Source organism: Meles meles, chromosome 1 (genome assembly GCF_922984935.1).
Source record: "Meles meles chromosome 1, mMelMel3.1 paternal haplotype, whole genome shotgun sequence".
Lineage (NCBI taxonomy): Eukaryota > Metazoa > Chordata > Mammalia > Carnivora > Mustelidae > Meles > Meles meles.
Genome location: NC_060066.1, coordinates 111,299,708 through 111,318,666, shown reverse-complemented (window position 1 = coordinate 111,318,666; position 18,959 = coordinate 111,299,708). Strand labels below are relative to the sequence as shown.

General features: G+C 44.0%; 1 protein-coding gene across 5 annotated transcripts in view; it reads left to right on the top strand.

The window, feature by feature from the left end:
- The window catches only part of BCL9 (BCL9 transcription coactivator), an 83,898-nt gene that overhangs the window by 49,623 nt on the left and 15,316 nt on the right, over window positions 1–18,959 (top strand). For 3 of the 5 annotated variants that reach the window (XM_046021448.1, XM_046021440.1, XM_046021429.1), the window contains exons 1-3: window positions 10,375–10,612; window positions 14,205–14,339; window positions 16,235–16,325. The gene's annotated coding sequence lies outside the window, so the exon portion shown is untranslated. Of the gene's footprint in view, window positions 1–10,374; window positions 10,613–13,652; window positions 13,717–14,204; window positions 14,340–16,234; window positions 16,326–18,959 lie in introns of those variants that run through there. The other 2 variants (XM_046021433.1, XM_046021431.1) reach the window with 2 other exon arrangements.

The window sequence follows — 18,959 nt, the reverse complement described above, 5'->3', positions numbered from 1 at the left end:
GAAGAATGCCGCAGATTGCACCGGTGTTATTTTTACCCAGTTTTTCCCTTGCTCAAGGAGAGAGGCAGCGTGGAATAGCAGCAGGAACACAGGCTTTGCTGTCAGCCGAGTGTTCAAATCTGGGCTGGGCTATTTAACAGCTGTGCGGCTTGGCCAAGTCATTCATCCTCTCCACCTTGGTTTTCTCATCTGTAAAATGGGTATAACTCTAAATCACACTCTGGTTTACCCTGTGAAGAAGTTATGCCTGTTCCGTAAGCAGCTTTTGGTAAACTGTGGGTTTTGTTTCTGTTTTTGTTTTTTAACCTTATGGTATATCATTCTTGCATGCTTTCTTTAAATTATATTCTGTGTAATGAATTCCTACCCTATTTATTCAATCATATTTGCCACTGCATCCCACCACCTGCACTAAGAGAGGCTGTGCTCTGGAGAGCTAAGAGCTTTCACCCCAGAATGACTTGGACTTTAATCTTAGCTCCCATTTAGCTACATGATTTTAGGACAGTGACTTATCTCTCAAAGTATCTGACCCCTTAACTGTAAAACGGGAACCATAGTTCATACTTTGTGGGGCCATTATGGGTCCTAAATGAGACGATATGAACATAGTCCTTAGAATATTGCTTGGCACATACATATACCAAATACTCAGTAAAGGGTAGCTGTCATGATGGCTTGTTTTCTTCATTACTATTATCGTTTTCTGCCCACATATTCTGTTCTTCTTTCCGTCTCTTGCTTGCCTCCTTGCCTCTCCCTCCTGGGTCACTGTCCCCTCCTGGAACTGTTCAAATCCCATCCTTTAAGGCCCAGTTCAACTTCCGATGCTGCAAATGATTGCTCAAGATTCTACTCATTGCTCAACCCCCCCGGAAGCCCAGAGTTTGTTTCATGTCTGTTATACTTGCAATACAATTTAGGAATTAATTGTTATTAAACTTTTTGTGTTTTCTCTATTGGACTAGACTATAAGATTCATGAAGAAGACTATTTGTTCACCTTTTTAAAAAAGATTTATTTATTTATTTACTTAAGAGAAAGAGAAACTTGCAAGCACGAGTTGGGGGAGAGGCAGAGGGAGAGATAGAGAGGGAGAAAGTCTCAAGCAGACTCACCATGGTGCACAGAGACTAGAGCCCCAGATGTGATGCTCACCTTAGGACGCTGAGATCGTGACCTGAGCCTGAATCAAGAGTTGAACGGTTAAGCTTAAACAACTGAGCCACTTAGGCACCCCTGTTTTTTCACCTTCTAATGAAATTTTCACTCAACTGAACTTGCCACTAAGACACATATTAAGCACTTATTAATTTTTATTACAAATAATAACTAAGAAAGTAAACATGTAAAAGTCATTATGAAATCTTAAAACCAGGGGTTTCTTGATCACCTGCACAGTCTCCTTCATTGATTCAGCATTTATCCCAAGTGAAATTATTTATCCTGAAACACAGCACAGAGTAGAAAAAGGGGCAGTGGATGGAGAGTCCCCTAAGTCAAGGTTAGCACTGTTTGTTAAGTTAGTAAAGCGTGTCTTTACTGACACAAATGACCTTGTTTTTGTATTTCTCATTACTTCTTGGCATCTCTCTGTAGTCCATCCCTTCTTCCAATCCCAGAGGACCTATTGCCCTCAGAAAACCTTCTGAGCATCTCCTGGCTTTAGTTTTTGGGGAAAAATTCTCCATGCTTTAGAATTAGCCATTCCTTTCTTCCCCACAATATTCCCTCAGTACAGTTAACAGTTAAGGAGAATCGAGATCTGGCCAGACAAATTATTAAAATAAAACAGGGTTAACCCTTTGTTGTGTTACCCTTCCCAAAGTCTTTTGGGGAAGTGACATCTTGAATCCAAAGGTATGAATTTCTAATGGCAGAATTTAAAGGATTGTGTTAGGAGAATGGAAGACATACCAGTGAGTGAGATTTAAACGTGGGAATAAGTGAAGTATTGAGAGGTAACCTTCTCAGGGCTCCTAAAATCTCCCCCTAAGGCCAATCCCATTGTGAGAAAATATATGAATAACCAACATTTATTGGGCACTTACTGTGCAAGGCCATAGTCCTACATGTCTGCATGTAGTTGCTCATTTATTCCTCACACTACCCTGTGAGGAAAATATTATCATTGCTCCACTTTATGAAAAAGAAGACTAAACCCTAGAGAGTTTCAGTAATCTTTCTAAGATCACACAGCCATCTGATGGTGGAGCTGGGATTCAAAGCCAGGAGAGCCTGATCAAGGACCCCTTCACCTGGAAGTGGCTCTGTTGAATCTTGAGTCTCCCTGTACAAGCATTCTAGGAAATCAGAAGAACCAACTTCACGAGAAAAACCAAGATGTCGTCATCATTGTCAATCATCATCATGACGACAGACAAGGTGTTGTGCCGTTGTGCACAGGGCGTTGTGTAGAACACTGAGAAGACAAGGAGACATCTGGCCCCACTAGGGGCCTGATCAACCTGACCCCTGACCCCTTCAGGTTGCCTCAAATGCCTCCACTTCCATGAAGCAGTTTCTGCTCATGTCCCCCAGCCCCCATGTATAATGTATCTCCTCTGATGGCCATTTTACTTTTGTCTCTGCTCTGCCACTTATTTATTACTTTCTATCTTGTATTGTGGTTATTTATATACACTTGTCACACAGTTTAGTCTTTGCACATTGCTGAGTCCTTTGCCTGACTCCTACGCATTCTTTGAGATTCCCCTCAGGTCTTGTTGCATTCCCTAACTCTCGTGTCTGAATTATATGCCTCTCTTCTGTGTGCCCCAAACACCTGGTATTTATCCATTTCATAGCATTTATTATAATTGATTATAAGTGTTCACTTGTCAGTATTTTTAACTAGATTGATCCCAGGTCCCAGCATGAGGGGACTTATCTTACGTTTACTTAAATCTTTGCTACCTTGCATGATGCCTGGCACTTACTGAACTACCCCCCTACAACACTCCCCCTTTTTTTAAATGAATGACTCCCCCGTATAAGTCTGATTAGACTTTAAGGACAAAATTTGATACATTGAATACCCGATTCATTTTTTGTACCTCCCCCAAGATGCCCTGCATTTAGTAGATGCTCACTTAATATGGCAACTACTAAATGATTGCAAAACACAAAGAAGTGTACGATTTTGTTCTCAAGACGCAGGTCAAGACTAGGAACTACCTTAAAAGGTAGAGGATATTAAATGTTTGTGTACACAGGCTATGTTCTAAAATGGGTGATTAAACACTTTACTTCTATAATGAATGAGAAAGAAAAGAACATTTTTTCTTCTTTTTGAAGTTACTTGGCTAGTAAATTGCCATCCAATATTCAATCAAACCCACGTCCAGGTGATTCTCAAGCCGATATTATTCCTTTTAAGCCACACTGTTGATCTTAGGGCAGAGGGGCCCTATAATATATAATAAATGGGTCTTTTAGGAAGATCTATCGGGAAGAAGCATGGAGAATTGGCTGAGGAGGGCAGGAATGACTACTTGGAGGCTATTACAACAGACCCAAGTTGGGACCAGAAAACAAGAAATTGATTTAAGGGGAAATTTGTGGATACCGGTGACTGAGAAGAGATAAATAGATGGAGATTTTGAGTCAGAAAGAATGCCAAGGTTTTGAAACTAAGTTAAAGATGATGAATTCAGAGGTGAGACTTAATTTTGAAAGATGGTGAATTTGTTTTTTTGACCTGCAAAGTTGATTCTAGATGACCAAGCTGAGTAGGTAGAAATGCAGGATTGAAGTTCAAGAGACCTAGGATGTGTTGGTCATTTCCAAAGGGGCAATGGCTGAAGTTAGAACAGTGAGAGAAGTGTTGTAGGGAGACTTGAAGAGAGGAAAGATGAAAGAACAAAAGGCTTTAAGGAACATTCACAATTAGAAGACAAAAAGAGGAATTTAAATCAATGAAGAGGACAGACATCTAGGTATATATCTGAAGGAAATGAAATCACTATCTCAAGAGACATCTGCACCCCCATGTTCATTGCAGCATTATTTACAATAGCCAAGACATGGAAACAATCTAGGTGTCTGTCCATCACAGATGAATGGATTGAAAAAATGTGGTATATACTTACAGTGGCATATTCTTCGGCTATAAAAGAGAAGGAAATCCTGCCATTTGCAATAACACATATGAAACTTGAGGATATTATGCTCACTGAAATAAGTCAGAGAAAGAAAAATGCTGTATGATCTCATTTATAAGCAGAATGTAAAAAACCCCAAACTTACAAGAACAGAAGAGATCGGTGGTTACCAGAGACAGGGAGTAGAGGGTAGGGCAAAATGGGTGAAGGTGTTCAAAAGGTAGCAGTCTTCAGTTATAAGATAAACAGATTCAAGGATGTAATGTATAACATGGTGACTATAGTCAACAATACTGTATTACATATTTAAAGTTGCCAAGAGAGGAGATCTTTTTTTTTTTAAAGATTTTATTTATTTGACAGACAGAGATCACAAGTAGGCAGAAGAGGCAGGCAGAGAGAGAGGAAGGGAAACAGGCTCCCCGCTGAGCAGAGAGCCCGATGTGGGGCTTCATCCCAGCACCCTGAGATCATGACCTGAGCAGAAGGCAGAGGCTTTAACCCACTGAGCCACCCAGACACCCCGCCAAGAGAGGAGATCTTTAAGTTACAGAAAATTGTAACTGTGTGCATCGAGGGATGTTAATTGAACTTAATATGGTGATCATTTCACAGTATATACATATATCAAATCATTATATTGTATACCGTAACTTATACAATGTTATGTGTCAAAAATATCTCAATAAAACTGGGTGTGTGGGGGGCACAAAACCAGAATATCATTTTATCTTGGCGTTCAAACTATAAGAAAGGAGAGGTTATTCATTGGATGTTTTGGGTGATTAAGTATGACCATGTTGAAGAGAGAATTCTGGTAGAATGGTTGGTTGGGTTAATTACCCAGGAGGAAAAGGAATTATGAGAATATAGGTTACCCTTTGGATAAATTGAGAATGAAAAGAAAGAGGGCAAAAGAGTAATGGAGTACGAAAGATCTTACTGAGATACGAAAGCAAGGGGTAAGTAAATGGAGGACAGATAACCGAGCAAGAAGCCACTTTAGTGGTGGGGTGAGATGACAAGGTAGGTCTTACAATGTAGGAGAGGTAGCAGATAAAATTTGGAATAACTGTTGTGGGAAATGATATAGGAGGTTATAAAGCTACGTGAAGGAGTTGTCAAGTAAATAGTAACAAAGTTCAGTTGAAGTTTCATCGCCCAAAGTTTGGTCGGGACCCACTTTCTTTGGTTTTGTGGGGGTTTTTTTTCTAGAAATGTCTGGCAGTGCAGGGGTGGAAACAAGAATGTGGGTACATCTCAGCATTAGGAATTTCCACTACTGGAAGGATGGGTGGCCAAGGATTCCAAAAAGGCATTGTGGCAAATGAGAGCAACCTGGATGCAAAGCATGGAGGTAGAGTCAAGCGGCAGCGGTTGGGTAGCAGCTCCAGAGAAGCTGGGGAGAGGATGACTGTGGGAAGTGGGAGGCATCCAGGATGGAAGGTAGAACCCAGGAAAAGTAAAATAGGTGTATCTGAAGGTCAACATTCTGAGAGAAATGTCTGGGAGAAGAAAATGAAGTAGTAGAAATATTTACCCAGAACTGTTGTTGGGAAACAGGTGAAGAATAAAATGAAATAGTCAATTAGTGCAATTTAAAGAGCAAAAGGGATGTGGGACAATAATGACAGATATGAAGAACTGGCATGAAGATGAAGAGATTTTGGGAGAAGTTGTTGGAGCACATGGAGTACCCCAGTTGTGTCTGGTTCAGCCATGATGGGCTGTGTGAAATTGGAAACCTGGGGAAGAGGATCAGCATTGATGTATCAGTCATTTAGGGCTCAGAAAATAGCAGGCTGGAAGTCACAAAGTTTGACTTTAAGAAGGCAGACAGTGAGGGCAGGAGACACAACCATACAGGTTTGAGGTGATGGCACCTTTTTAAGAAATCTGAGTGTCCCATCACAGATCTGTCTGAGTGTTCACAGAGAGGGTGCCTCTAATTCCCAGACTGTGGACATCAGATTTATGGTGACATAGGAGACCCACACTCACATCAAAGTGCCAATAGCCCTAGGAGGAGCTGCTGGGAAGGAAGGGGGTGGGAATATTGATTTCTTCCTTACAAAAGAGACACTTAGCCCTAAATTTTCCCAGTAGGGATGAATCTCTAAGACTCCCCATTGACTAAAATGAACTCATGAAAGCTGGGATAGGGAGATTTGTTTCTTTTTCATGGGCAACCTAACAAAGACATTGTTTCCTGGCTCTTTTCTTACAGCATTGGGGAGGAGCACTGTGAAAGTCAAGACACCATTCCCTCCTAACCCTTCATTTTCAGTCACAAATGACTCTCTTAGTGGTATTCCTTTGGGGTTGAAACTTGTCCGTTTTGGTCTGAACAATGAGGTAGATGAATTGGTAAAAAACAGTATAAGAGGTAGGAAATTAAAAAAAAAAAAGAAGAAGAAGTAGGAAACTGAGGGAAAACCAAGGGCTTTGACCAAGGCAAGAATTTGGTAGAGCCTCTTACAGCCCTAGCACCAGCTGGCTGAGTGGGCTCAACCTTTCTGAGTCTTACTTTCATCATCCAGAGGGTAGAACGTCATGTTCTCTTCTACAATGATAAATATTAATGGGAATGAACAACCCGCAGGAGTTAGAACAGTGCTGAAGAGTGTTGGACTTAAATTCTACTCCCTAAAAATTGGCATAATCTTGGCAAGTCATTAAATGACTGTGTCTTAGACTTCTCCATAAAATAGGAGGGGGTTTCTTCCAACCCCCAAATTTCGGGGTAAGTTTATCAAGAGCTGAGGGAACAGAAACATTTTGAAAGCAGAATTTACAGGTAGAGAAGATTTGTGGAAAACTGAAATAAAAGATACTGTGAGTAGTTGGAGAAATAAGAAGCCAAATTTTGCCATCTATGTTTGCTTCACAGTGAGTGCTTCTCGTCAGTATGAGAAGCAAATTTCAAAACGGAAAAAAAAAAAAAAAAATCAAGCCCAGGTCTCTTTCACGTCAAAAGCCGTTATTTTTAACAATGTTACCATTTGGATTAAAAATGATTTCTCTTAGAATTTCTAGAGTAGCAGAAACAGTTTGAAGCATTTATTTATAGGATGCTTTTAAAAATGATTTCATCATTATCCATTAGTATTTATGTATAGACAGCCTGCAAGATCTTTATATAGCCAAATAGAATTCTTTCTCAAGTGAGATGGCAATGAATGGAAATTAAAAAATTCAGAAGACAAAAATAAACTATTTGATAGAATAAATACTATTTTAAACTTTTTTTTTAATATTTTTTATTTATTTGACAGAGAGAAACCACAACTAGGCAGAGAGGCAGGCAGAGAGAGAGGAGGAAGCAGGCTCCCTGCGGAGCAGAGAGCCCGATGTGGGGCTCGATCCCAGGACCCTGGGACCATGACCCGAGCCGAAGGCAGAGGGTTAACCCACTGAGCCACCCAGGCGCCCCAGAATAAATACTATTTTAAAACGCAGTTCTATCCCACGTGCTAATGTAGCTAAGTTAACATTGCTATGGAGACTCTAACCTGTAGATTTCATGACTTGTAGCACATGTCTTCTTAATATTATTCCTCCTCCATCCTGGAGTTGCACATTTAGTATTCATTTACATTTTTCTTCTGGTTCAGTAAATAATTTTGACTTTTAACACATAGAGTGGAGGGTGTAATGCCTAGTAAAATGGTTAAGACTTTTTTGTATGTGTATTGTTAGAATGAGCTTGTCTTTGATCTTTGTAAGTAGAAGTGACCTGGGCTGGAACACTCCACTCAGGAGCTTATTTTAGCAGTGGTTTTCGCTTATAGGTCCATTCTGTAAATCCCTTTTTTCCATCTACTTCTGCAACCCCAAATGTTTCTTGCATATTCCTGGGTTTAGCTGTCTTTCCCTATGTGTGTACCTTACTTTTTCCTCCTGTCTTCTTCTTTTTTTTTTTTTTTATATTTTATTTATTTAACAGACAGAAATCACAACTAGGCAGAGAGAGAGGAGGAAGCAGGCTCCCTGCAGGGCAGAGAGCCTGATGTGGGGCTCGATCCCAGGACCCTGGGATCATGACCTGAGCCGAAGGCAGAGGCTTTAACCCACTGAGCCACCCAGGCGCCCCCCTCCTGTCTTCTTTTACAGAGGTTCTCACTTATTGCCAAAACATGACAAAAAAGTATTTAAAGTTTTTTTTTAATTTTTTAAAAAGATTTTATTTATTTATTTGACACAGAGAGAACATAAGCAGGGGGAGCAGTAGGGGCAGAAGGAGAGAGAGAAAAACGGGCTTCCCGCGCGGAGCATGGAGTCCACCTTGGGGCTCATCCCAGGAGCCTGGGATCATGACCTGAGCTGAAGGCAGATGCTTAACCAACTAAGCCACGCAGGTGCCCCCCAACAAAAAAGGATTTTAATTATTTCCCATTTGGAATCCTTCAATTGATCTTAGATTTATACTGTTTATATGTACAATCATGTTTTTTCTTTACTTATATCCTCAGTCATGATGGGAGACAAAGAGAAAACATCTGGCTGTGAAAAAAACAGTTTTCCGTAGGATCTAGGCTGGAGAGACATGGTATAAAAACTTACATGGTCACCCAAGAATTTTAAGTGGTTTGGAAAGCTTTATCATTCAGGGTTCTCCTGCAACATCCTTCACAACCAGCACCATTAGTTAAAAGATTGCCCCAAGGAAGGTTTCCTATTTTATAAACAGGGAAATTGACACAGAATTAAGTATCCTGGTTAAAACTATGGGTGGTAGAGCAAAAGCAAGGAATATTTATTTACTTCTCTGGGCCATGTTGCCTCTATCTTCAGGGAGAATACGCAGTACGTTATAACATAGGCAGTCTTGACTGAACTGATTCAGAAAAGCTGTGGGGCTAGTGCTCGTAGTTGCAGAAACAACTAAGATCAAGACTCTACAAAGCACATATACAGAGATGGAACAACAGTGTGTTCTGGGGAGGACTGTGAGTAGACAGGTCTGTATAATAACAGTTGGTCAGGGCAGCAACAAGGGCCACAAAGATAAAACAGGAGTAGCCGGAATCTGAGCTTTATTCAGCAACGTGCTTCGTCATTTTCCTTCTGAGAAAAAGTGCAGCCTAATGGGTTACCTTCTCACTTCACAGGGGACGGTGCCGGGATGCCTGGGCTTCGTGCTCTGCAAAGCACAGGCCTCCCGAAAAATCAAGGGAGCGATACTTCGATTAAAAAAAGCGGTCGTGAAGCCGTTCGAGGATCTGAGGCGAAGGTCCTCTAGGGCACTAGGTAGCGATGCGTGAGCGGGGCTGGGCTGGGCCCGACGTGGAAGGAGAGACCCTGCAACAGCCACCGCGTCCACAGGACCTCGGCAAGAATCGGCTTTGGAGAGGGTGGAGAAGAGTGCAACCCCGAGAGGGGCCTACTCCCTTGGGAAGGGAGAAAGCCGACAACCGCCAGCACCGTGCACTGATTGACCGGTGAAGACCGGGGACCGGAGAGGGGATGGGGCAGGGTGGTGGCATCCTGGAGGCGTGAGGGGGTTGCCTTGAAGACAGAGGAGCAGGCTGGGACCAGCGCAGCAGGAAAGTGTGAGGGAAAGACCCCTTCCTTTGGCAGCTTCCAATTCGTTTCTGTCAAAGATGGCCAAATTTCCAAGCTGCCCTGCCCCCCTCCGCGCTTTCTGCTGGTCCCCTCGGGTTGCTCCCCAGTGCTGCGGCAGGCGGTGGGGAGGTCCGGGTGAGTGTGCACACCGGGAGGACCGTGCGGGAAAGAAGAAACGCTCCTTGGCCGCACCACCCACCCCACCGGCCCTTTGGGAGGCTTTTTTAGTTGAGAAAGAGGACTCTGCCTCTTTAAGGAGGGGAGTAGGCGTCACCTCTGGCCGGGTGACGAACTGGGGCGGGGACCTGCGGGCGTGTCCATGCAAAGCAGGAGGTGGTGCTGGCGGTGGGCGGTTCCATAGTAAAATAGTCGAAGGAGGGGCGGGGTCAAGGAGGCGAGGCTACTTGGTGGGCGGGGCGCAGGAGGCGGTGCCTCTCCGGGAAGGCCTGGGAGGGGGAGGAGGAAGCGGCCGGGTTAGTACCATTGCGCGCGTTCCGGGAGGGGACGAATGACATTCCCTTGGAGCGGGGCGGGCCCTTCCCGGCGGCGGGCCTTGAGCCGAGGCGGGGAGGGGCAGTCCCCATTCCCCCGCCGGGCGGGACGCCGGGGCCGGGGGAGGGGGCACTTCGCAGCTCGCGTCCGAGGCGGGGCCGGCGGTACCTTTCGTGGAGCGGTGCGGCTAGGGGAGGGCCGAGGGGAGGGGGAAGGGGCGGGACCGGGAGGGGGGAGCCGGAAAGGGGGAGGCGCCGGCGGACAATGGAGCCTATGTGTGCCTGCGGGAGTGGGACGGCGCCGCCGCCGCCGCTGCCGCCGCCGGGGGGAGACGCTGCGCCGCTGCTGCCGCTGGCCTCGGCCCCGGCCCCCCGGGGCTGAAAGCCGCCCCGGACCGAAGCCCCCTCCCCTACTCCGCTCCTCCTCTCCCCTCCTCCACTCCCGCCTCGGGGGTAAGTGGCACCTCACGGGGGGGGGAGGGGGAGGGGAGGACCGGAGCCGGGGGGTTGGGGGGCCGGGTTCGCGTCCGCGTGTTTTGAGTCGGTTTGGGGGCAGGGGTAGCCACCGCCGCGGAGAGCCGTGGGGGGGGGGGGGAGGGAGAAAAGGGGGGGGGGGAGGGAGAAAAGGGGCGGGGGTCGAGGTTGCGGATGTAGTGAGTAGAGTCTGGAAACCTGTGGGGGAGGAGAGGGGGCGTCTTTTGCCCACCGCTCTGGGAGCGGTGGGAAGAGACCTCGGCATCTCTCGATTTTTTAGAGGTTGTGTCCCAAGCAGCGCTGGGAGAGGCTAAACGAGGAGATGGGATGGTCCCAGGGTCCTGGGATGAAGGGGCTTTGGAGGGTCGAGATGGAGAGCTAAATAAGAGAATTCAGGTTGAGTTTGGTGGGGTCTGTAAGACCCCGGAGGTGGATAGAGAGGTAAAGGGGACTTTGCAGGCCAGTGACTTGTTGAAGGATGAGGGGAAGTGAAAGCTAAAAAGCATGTATGAGTAGTAAAGGGCTCTAGTAGGTGAGGTGGTGATGTGTAGGTCACTGAGTCATTGTGGGGGTCGTGGACACACCAGTGATTTCCAAAGTGGAACCCTGGTCATTGATCTTCGAAAGTTGCAAAGGCTATTAAGATGTCACCGGTTAGTGTTGGGTGAGCCTGGTGAAATGGAGATATCCTAAAGAACACAACAGCAGGGTTGGTTATTATGTTCAGAGGGAAGGGCCAGAGGCCTGTGATATTGTTGCTGGGGGCCTTACCTGAAGGTTCCAAAGCCTGAAGGAGGAGGCCTCAAATCTGTTCTCCAGGGGCCCTGGTCTGTGCTAGAGAGGAGGGACTTAGATTTAAATTGCAGTCTAGTTGGGTACCGAAAAAGTTAGTAGACAAGGCAAAGAAATGGACATAAAGTATCTATCACTTGGCAGAGAGACTCTAAGATGGGATGGAATTGGTGCGAAGTTAGGCTTTGAGGCAGACATGGTAGTGACTGCAATGGGAAAGTGATTTCATGGCTGTGTAAAGAGATTCATTTGGGTCAGTGGTGTGTAGTGGGTTACAAGCATTTGAAATATACAAGACGTAAGTGTTCATTCTTAGACCAGAGATTTGGACTCTTGTGCACAGAGCACAAAATAATGAATTGGAAGTAGTAGGTAGGAAGGATGAATAGTAAAATAGTTGAGAGATGGGGGTTGGGAGGGCAAAAGGACTTGGGTGGGTAACAGTCATGTGTGGGTTAAGAACCTTTGACTGTGGAGATTCTGCAACATGACCGCTCTATTGATTTTGTTTTTTGTCTTGATACTAGTGATTTGGGAAATTTAGCAAGGAATTAATGTTACTGTGAATAATGTTTTGGTCCTAAGTACAAATTTAAGAAAGACATCCTTATTAACTATTGAAAAAAGACTCAAACTGTTGAAAACAGTGATGAGTTAATAAAAGGAGAAGTTAGTTAGATGATGTAAGGATGCTTTGAAGAATGAGGATTCCAGTAATTGGTTGTTTAAATAAGAAGAGAAAATTTAAGGCAAAATTGGGGCAGGGTAACATTTCACAGTTTTAGGACCAAGGATTTAATGGTATTGAACCATTATAGTATTATTTTGTAATAACAGTGTTGAAAGTAAGGTGATAGTTCCACAAGATATGGTAGGTAGTTCCACAAGATATGGTAGGTAGATAAGGAGCTATTGACTAAAAGATGAAGGGACAATTCCACACTGTTCTCTTCTTAGAAGGCAACTTGTATGTAACGTAGCTTTTGAGCTCAGGATCCCTGACTTGGATTTTTAGATGACTAGCATTGGTGAAAAAGTACTTATGTACGTTGGAATTTATTCTGTGAGATATTTGCTTTTGTGAATCAAAAGAAGGTGCTTTCTGGCTTATAGGGGTTAAAAAAAAAAAAAAGGAAGAGGTGTCCCAAGCATTATAATCAACTAAATATTTGCTCATGATGATTTGATATAATGGGTAGAGCCTTGAACTTGGAATCAGGAAACTGGCTCTCCTATTGACTTATAGGACTTTGAACCAATCTTTTGTATTTATTGTCCAGTTTTCCCATTTATGAAGTGGTGAGACCACTGCCCTAACCACTCATAACCCATTGCAGCACTTAACAAGTGAATGCCTATCTGCAAAGTGCTTTGAACGTGTCTGAGAATGAGACATGATGTAGCCCAACTTTTTTCTCCCTTCTAAAAGATTACTCTGTCTCAAGAACAGACCAGATTCAGCCTTTGTAACAATTATGGCAGTATGGTTGATCAAGGAGTGAAAAGGAGTACCTTATACATCCATCTTGTTCTATCGTCTGGGTTTTGGTTTTCTATTAATATTGAAAGGTGATATCTCTTCCCCATTTAGTAGGAAGTTAGTCGTAGTGATGACAATTGTGGAATGTAAGAAAAAGTCCCCATGGAAGAGTAGGAATATTCGTGCTGTGAATGCTCACCTAGGCGGATGCCCATCCTAAATTTTAGTGACCTTGGACATGTTACTTGGCTTCATGATGCCTTAATTGTCTTCCAGCTATGAAGTAATGTTGATGGAATAACTTACTTGTCTGTCTGCCCTGGTGATTATGATGTTAGAATCTGTAGGAACTTTATTTGTTTTAGAACAACTTTATTTGTTCTTAACCTCCTATGTCCTACATACCCCTTTGGCAACATAATGAAGTGTAAGACCTCTTTTCAAGAGTTGGGTTTTTAAAATGCGTAAAATGGAACATAATAGTCTTAGAAGTGACATGGTAACAGTTAACAAAATATTAAACAATTATGATACAGTAATTTATATGCTTCTTTCTAACCTATTAAATAACAGAGTGTCGCTGTAGATCTCACCATACTGTAATTTTGAAGTAGGGATGAGTATAAACATTTTGTTGGGATATCAGCAACAAGTATAATGCCACGTGGAAGTGCCTTGTGGTGCATCTTGGTGACAGTCACAGGATTGCTAATACTACCTACCACTGATTATTCCCTCCCTTCACAGTTGAAGGCAGTGCAAACTTTTGCTAGAGGTGAATGAGTGCGAGTGAAGATGGAAGTTTTCCCCAGTAAGTTCACAGCTACCACAAAGTCTCTCCGCAGACCCCATGCGAGCCAGTGAGTCCCACATCAAGAACTCCTGCTCTAGACCAACAGATTTTTGAAAGTTAAAGTATCTTCTGGCCACTTGCATTTGAGTCTTTTGCAGTATTTTTTCAGCATCTCCATCATGGTGAACACAAGGACATAAAGAAGATAGGAAATAAATGTTCATTTTGCCACCTGTTGGTCATGGAGAAAGTTCAAAGCAATGGTTAGCAGGAAGCTTTTGTGTCTAGAAACAACCCTGGCTTCAGTGGGATGGATTTGGGCTGTACTGCTCCATCTTGCATTTTGAGTTTTAATGGTTTTGCCTTCCTTCCCCATTTTTGACCTAATTATTTTCTCACTGCTCCTTCCAAATACTGTTTTGGCCACAGAGCACTGGGGAGTGGGTGGTTTTCTTTGCAGTCGGTGAATTAGGGTATGAACTTCTCTATTCTTCTCACCCCCATAGGACTGAATGTGGGGCTAGCTGGTGTCACTGCACTTTGACCTAAAAATTCCCTTCAGTTTGGGAGGCAGAGCTCATTCTTGGAAAGTTCTTCTGTGTCCCAATGTAGAAGAGAGAGCAGATTGGACATCTTGAAAGGTAAGGAACCTGATGATGAACATACGACTTCTTGATTCACTCTGAGTATTTTGGATTTCTTGTTTGTTTCTGTAGGGTCTCTTGTAAGTTAAAACTACGTGTGTTTTTTATTTTAACAGTTCCCAGGGCAAAGGTCATGAAGTTAAATGTAAGTCAAAATTGTAAGCATAGTTACCTTCCATTTTTCTGTGACCTTCTGCATTAGCTCACCTCATGGGAAAGGCAGGTGGTGGGAAGTTAAACAGGTATTTTAGCATGTCTTTATTGATCTGTGTAAATGCAAGGCAAGGGTAGCAAAACTTAAGCTCCACACTCATTATAATCCCTGAATCGCCCAGCATTACTTGAGTTTCTCTTGCGTGTTGGGTGCTAAGATGACGACCCTTTCTTCAGGGGGCTCTCTTTCGACACATAACAGAGATACAGTTTTTCAAGTGTTAACAATAGCACTGTAACTACAGTGCTATAGGGTCCCAGAGGACATTCCTAGGCACAGTCGGGAATCAAGGAGAATTTCACAAAAAAGGGACATTTGTGCTGAAATTTTACTTTGGGTGGCCATTATTCTAAATGATAGAAATTCATTTCTGAACCCTTAACTTTTGTCAAGACTCTTTAGTTTGATACAAGTTACTTGCCTGCTTCAGGTTTGTTAGCTTGAAGGACAATAGAGCCATTCCAACCCCTCGAGGATGAAAACATGCATTAGCATTTTGTATGGACCAGGGTTTTCTGTGCATGCATATATGCATTGTATAGATTTTTCCTCCACATGTTGGGGAATGATCGTTCTTCCCATTGTGTACTTTTGCTGAGAGGAAGCTGTTAGAAGTTGGCATGCCAGAAGTTAAGAATGAGCTCGGAATGGAATCCTGTGGCCTTTTAGTTCCACATTCTAAGTTTGATACTCTGCCTTTTATGGAGTAGTGGTCATAGCATAGAAATGAACTTCATTAAACATGACACAGTTGTAATAAACTTGACTTCTTAGAGCAGGAAAGTGGGAAAGGATCATCGGAAGAATCAAAATTGGAATCGTAGAGGTGATTCTGAGCTTGGTCAGATTAATCTGTGAATTTACTTACTACTTTGTGGCAACCTTATAGAGTCTCCTTTGAAAGATTCTGAAATAATTTGGCCTTAAGACGATCTGGAACTTGGTTCTTCCTTGCAATTTCAGAACTATAAAATCTGGGCAAAGGAGGAGGCTCACGGTTATAATTCTGTTTTACGAGGACTAATGTTAAAAATTGTCCTGCTTGACCAGTAGCTTGTTGTTTTCTCACTCATCTATCCCCGTTCAGTATAGCATTTTGCACACAGTAGGCACTCAGTCACAGGAAATCACTTGGCCAGGTTGTTCAGCCCCACATTCTCGCAAAAGCATGTGAAAATACCTTTCCTTGCTAAGTGCTTGTTGTGCAGAGTGAGGGTTCAGAGGAGGGAGGGCTGCAACTGAGTTCACTCCGTGAATTCAACAGCATGTCTGCAGGTTTGTCTCTTTCTCCTTCCCTGTTAGCTCCAGTTCCCTGCACTAACAAGGAATGGGCAGAAGCAAAAATGTGAGGTGTTTTTTTTAGCCCTACTCAATGCCCAGAAATCTAGGAAGTAGAAACATTGATTTTATTTGCCCTTAGTATTTCCCAGTCTCTGAAAATAAAATGTGTAGTTGGGGAGGAGGGAAAGTCTCAGGGGCCTTGAGATGTCTACAGATTGGATAATAAACTCTTTAAAAATTGGAAGCTGATTCCCTTTACATGGGAGATGACAACTGCCTCTTAATCGTGCATTCTGGAATACATAGGAAATCTGCTCTTAAGATATTCAGTAGCAAGATGTATAGTTGATTTTCTGTTAAAGCCATTTAGAGATTTTTCTTCTTTATCCTCATCCAGGTGAGGGGACCTTTGAGAAGGGGGTTCCTGGACTCCTCCACCTCCTCACTTCCAGGATGAGCACTGCAGTATCGTGACCCTTGGGGTTTTGGTGAGTAGTCTGATGATGGATTGTAGCACTAGAGAGCTTCGCTGGCTTAGAAAGATGAGCTCGGGGAAAAACTTCCAACTTTTATTCAAGAGGTATTTTTTGAGCAAGTACCACTTGCCAGGTGCTATAGGAAGTGCTGGGAATACAGGGATGGACAAATCACTTTTGGTCCCTGCCTTCCCTTTCTGAAGATGAAATTCTGAAGCCAGGATTTCATTCATTTGGCAAAAATATTCAGACTCAAGATGGAGGCTTGAGGTGAGGGAGAGGCTTGTTGGGAATGATGCCCATTTTTGTGGCATTAGCAGCTGGGTACCATTTACCACGGTGCGGAAGATGGAAGGACAAACAATTTGGGGAGGCAGGCTATCTGGAGGTGAATTCCTGGCCCATCTTGTTGAGTCTGAAATCTAGGGAGATGCCCAGCTGGCATTTGTGGGTTCAGGTCCACAGGGCAGAAGCTGAGCTGGGGACAGGAAACTGGGAGTGGTTGGCATGGAGAAAGCTTACCGAACCAGAGGAGGAGAGACCCTAGGGTGGAATCCCGAGGACCTCAGAGTTGTAGACATCGCATAGACAAGGGACCAGCACAGGGGGCACACAGAGAGTGACTGGAGAAGCGGGAGGAGATCTAGGGAAGTGGGGCACCATGGAAACCGAAAGAGGAGCGTTTCAAGAAGGAAGCAATCAGCTGGCAGTCTACAAGATGGAGTAAGATGAGGTTAGAGCAGTGGCCAGGGGTGACCTGAACCAAAATAGTGGTTTCTGTGATCCAGATAGGGGTAGAGGGGGGAAGTTGGTTTAAAAATGGCAAAAGGGTGAACGGCAAGTCAAGCAAGAGCTGGGCTTTGTTTTCCTGTAATTTTTTTGTTTTTTTTTCTCAATGCTGGAAGAGACTATTCCATGTCTAAGCAGTGGTTGGAAATATGCTGGAGATGGCAGGGAAGGCCAAAAGAGAGAGAGCGAAAGCTCTCAGAAAGCTAGAAGGGATGGGGCCTACACCACCCGTAGTGGGACTGACCTCTGGGGAAAAGGGGGCTGTTTTGTCCGTTTCAATAACAGAGAAGAAGGAGAGGGCTAGGTACTAGGAAAATGGGTTTGCAGATTTGGTACTGAGCATGTCACATCCAACTTGGTGACTTCTTTTCTTGTTAAGTCCTGGGCAAGCCATGCACTGACAGAAGGGAGGACGGTAAGGAAGGGGACAGTTGGAGATAACAAGATATGAAATGACAGTGGGCAGGATAAGCAGGTGAGCTAGAGAATGGTTGTCAACCCAGCAGTAGTTCACCCACACGCTGGTACTGTGCTGCTGAGCATTTGATTCTGCACACCGGCTCCCCTTGTCCCTGGAGTCCCTATCTTGACAGGCACTGGAGTGATAAAGAGCACAGCCGGGGTGCCCGGTCCTGTGCCAGCTCTCCCACACACTGGGGTCTGGCTAACTCAGAGATGACCCACCTTGCTTGGGCAGAGGGCTGAACATTTCAGAGGCTCAGTTTCCTTATCTCTGAGATAGGGAGAATAGGGGTACCTGCCTCCTGGTGCTGTGGTCAGTGAGCTTAGTACGAAGGGACATTGCTTAAAAGAGTGCCTGACCCCTAGTTAGGAAGAATTTTATATAGCATCTAAGAAGGAAAGGGAGTTGAATAAATAGATCTTAAAGTTAGGAGATTTCTTTGTAGCAGAGGACAAAATCTGTGTGTGTCTCTAATGAAGGCCTCTTCGGTAGAAGAGCTTTTCCAGTTCTTAAAGTAAAACGGTTGAGCCCACCCTGTAAATGTAGGAGCCCGAGAGCCTAATTTGAGTCTTTGGAACTATATCATAAGATACCTGGCGGATTTTTTTTTGCTCGGCTTAGGCTAAGGCTAGGGTAACTTCCTCCAACAACTCCCTAGATCAAGGGTTGAAATCCTAGATTTTGTTGCCCATCTCTCAGTCCACATGCTTGTTTCAGCCTTCTGCGTGGTCTCCACCCATAAAATCATGGTAAGGAGGAGGCCTCGAGGAAGAGCAGTGTCAGGGCAAACCTGGGAGAGGCCCCGCTCTGGCCACTCATCTGTACAGGCGTGTTGATCAAGCTTGAGCAACTCACGAGAACAAGAGACTGGTTGTAGGAGTACTTTGAAATTAAAGAGTTGTATGCTCACAGTATCATTAGAAATCATCGTTGCTGTTGGCTCATCAGAAATGCCTGGCAGACTGAGGCAATTCGATAGTTTTAATATGTTCAGAGTTCCTTTGGAAAAAGAGTGCAACACAAATGCCAGGTGTTCTATTCTGTTTCTGTTCTGGGAGAAGCTGGGTAAATCACAGAGGGTCCAACCACATCTTAGTACATCACGCTGACGATAATAGACAAGGCAAAGAACTTTAAAACAAGATTCCTGTCTTCAAAGAACAAAGTCTACGTAGGGAGATGAAACATATACATAGTACTATTCAGCATGACATGTGATTGAGTGCTAGAATGCGTGATGCAGACAGAAAGTACCAGAAGTTACAGAAGGGGACTATCTAGGTGGTGACTGCTTTTCTGTTCCTGAGGTAAATGTTTTCTGATGGCTTTGTCCATGCAAGATTCATTTGCTACTTCTGTTTTTCCAGTGATTCCTGATGTTTAGTGAGAGGTTA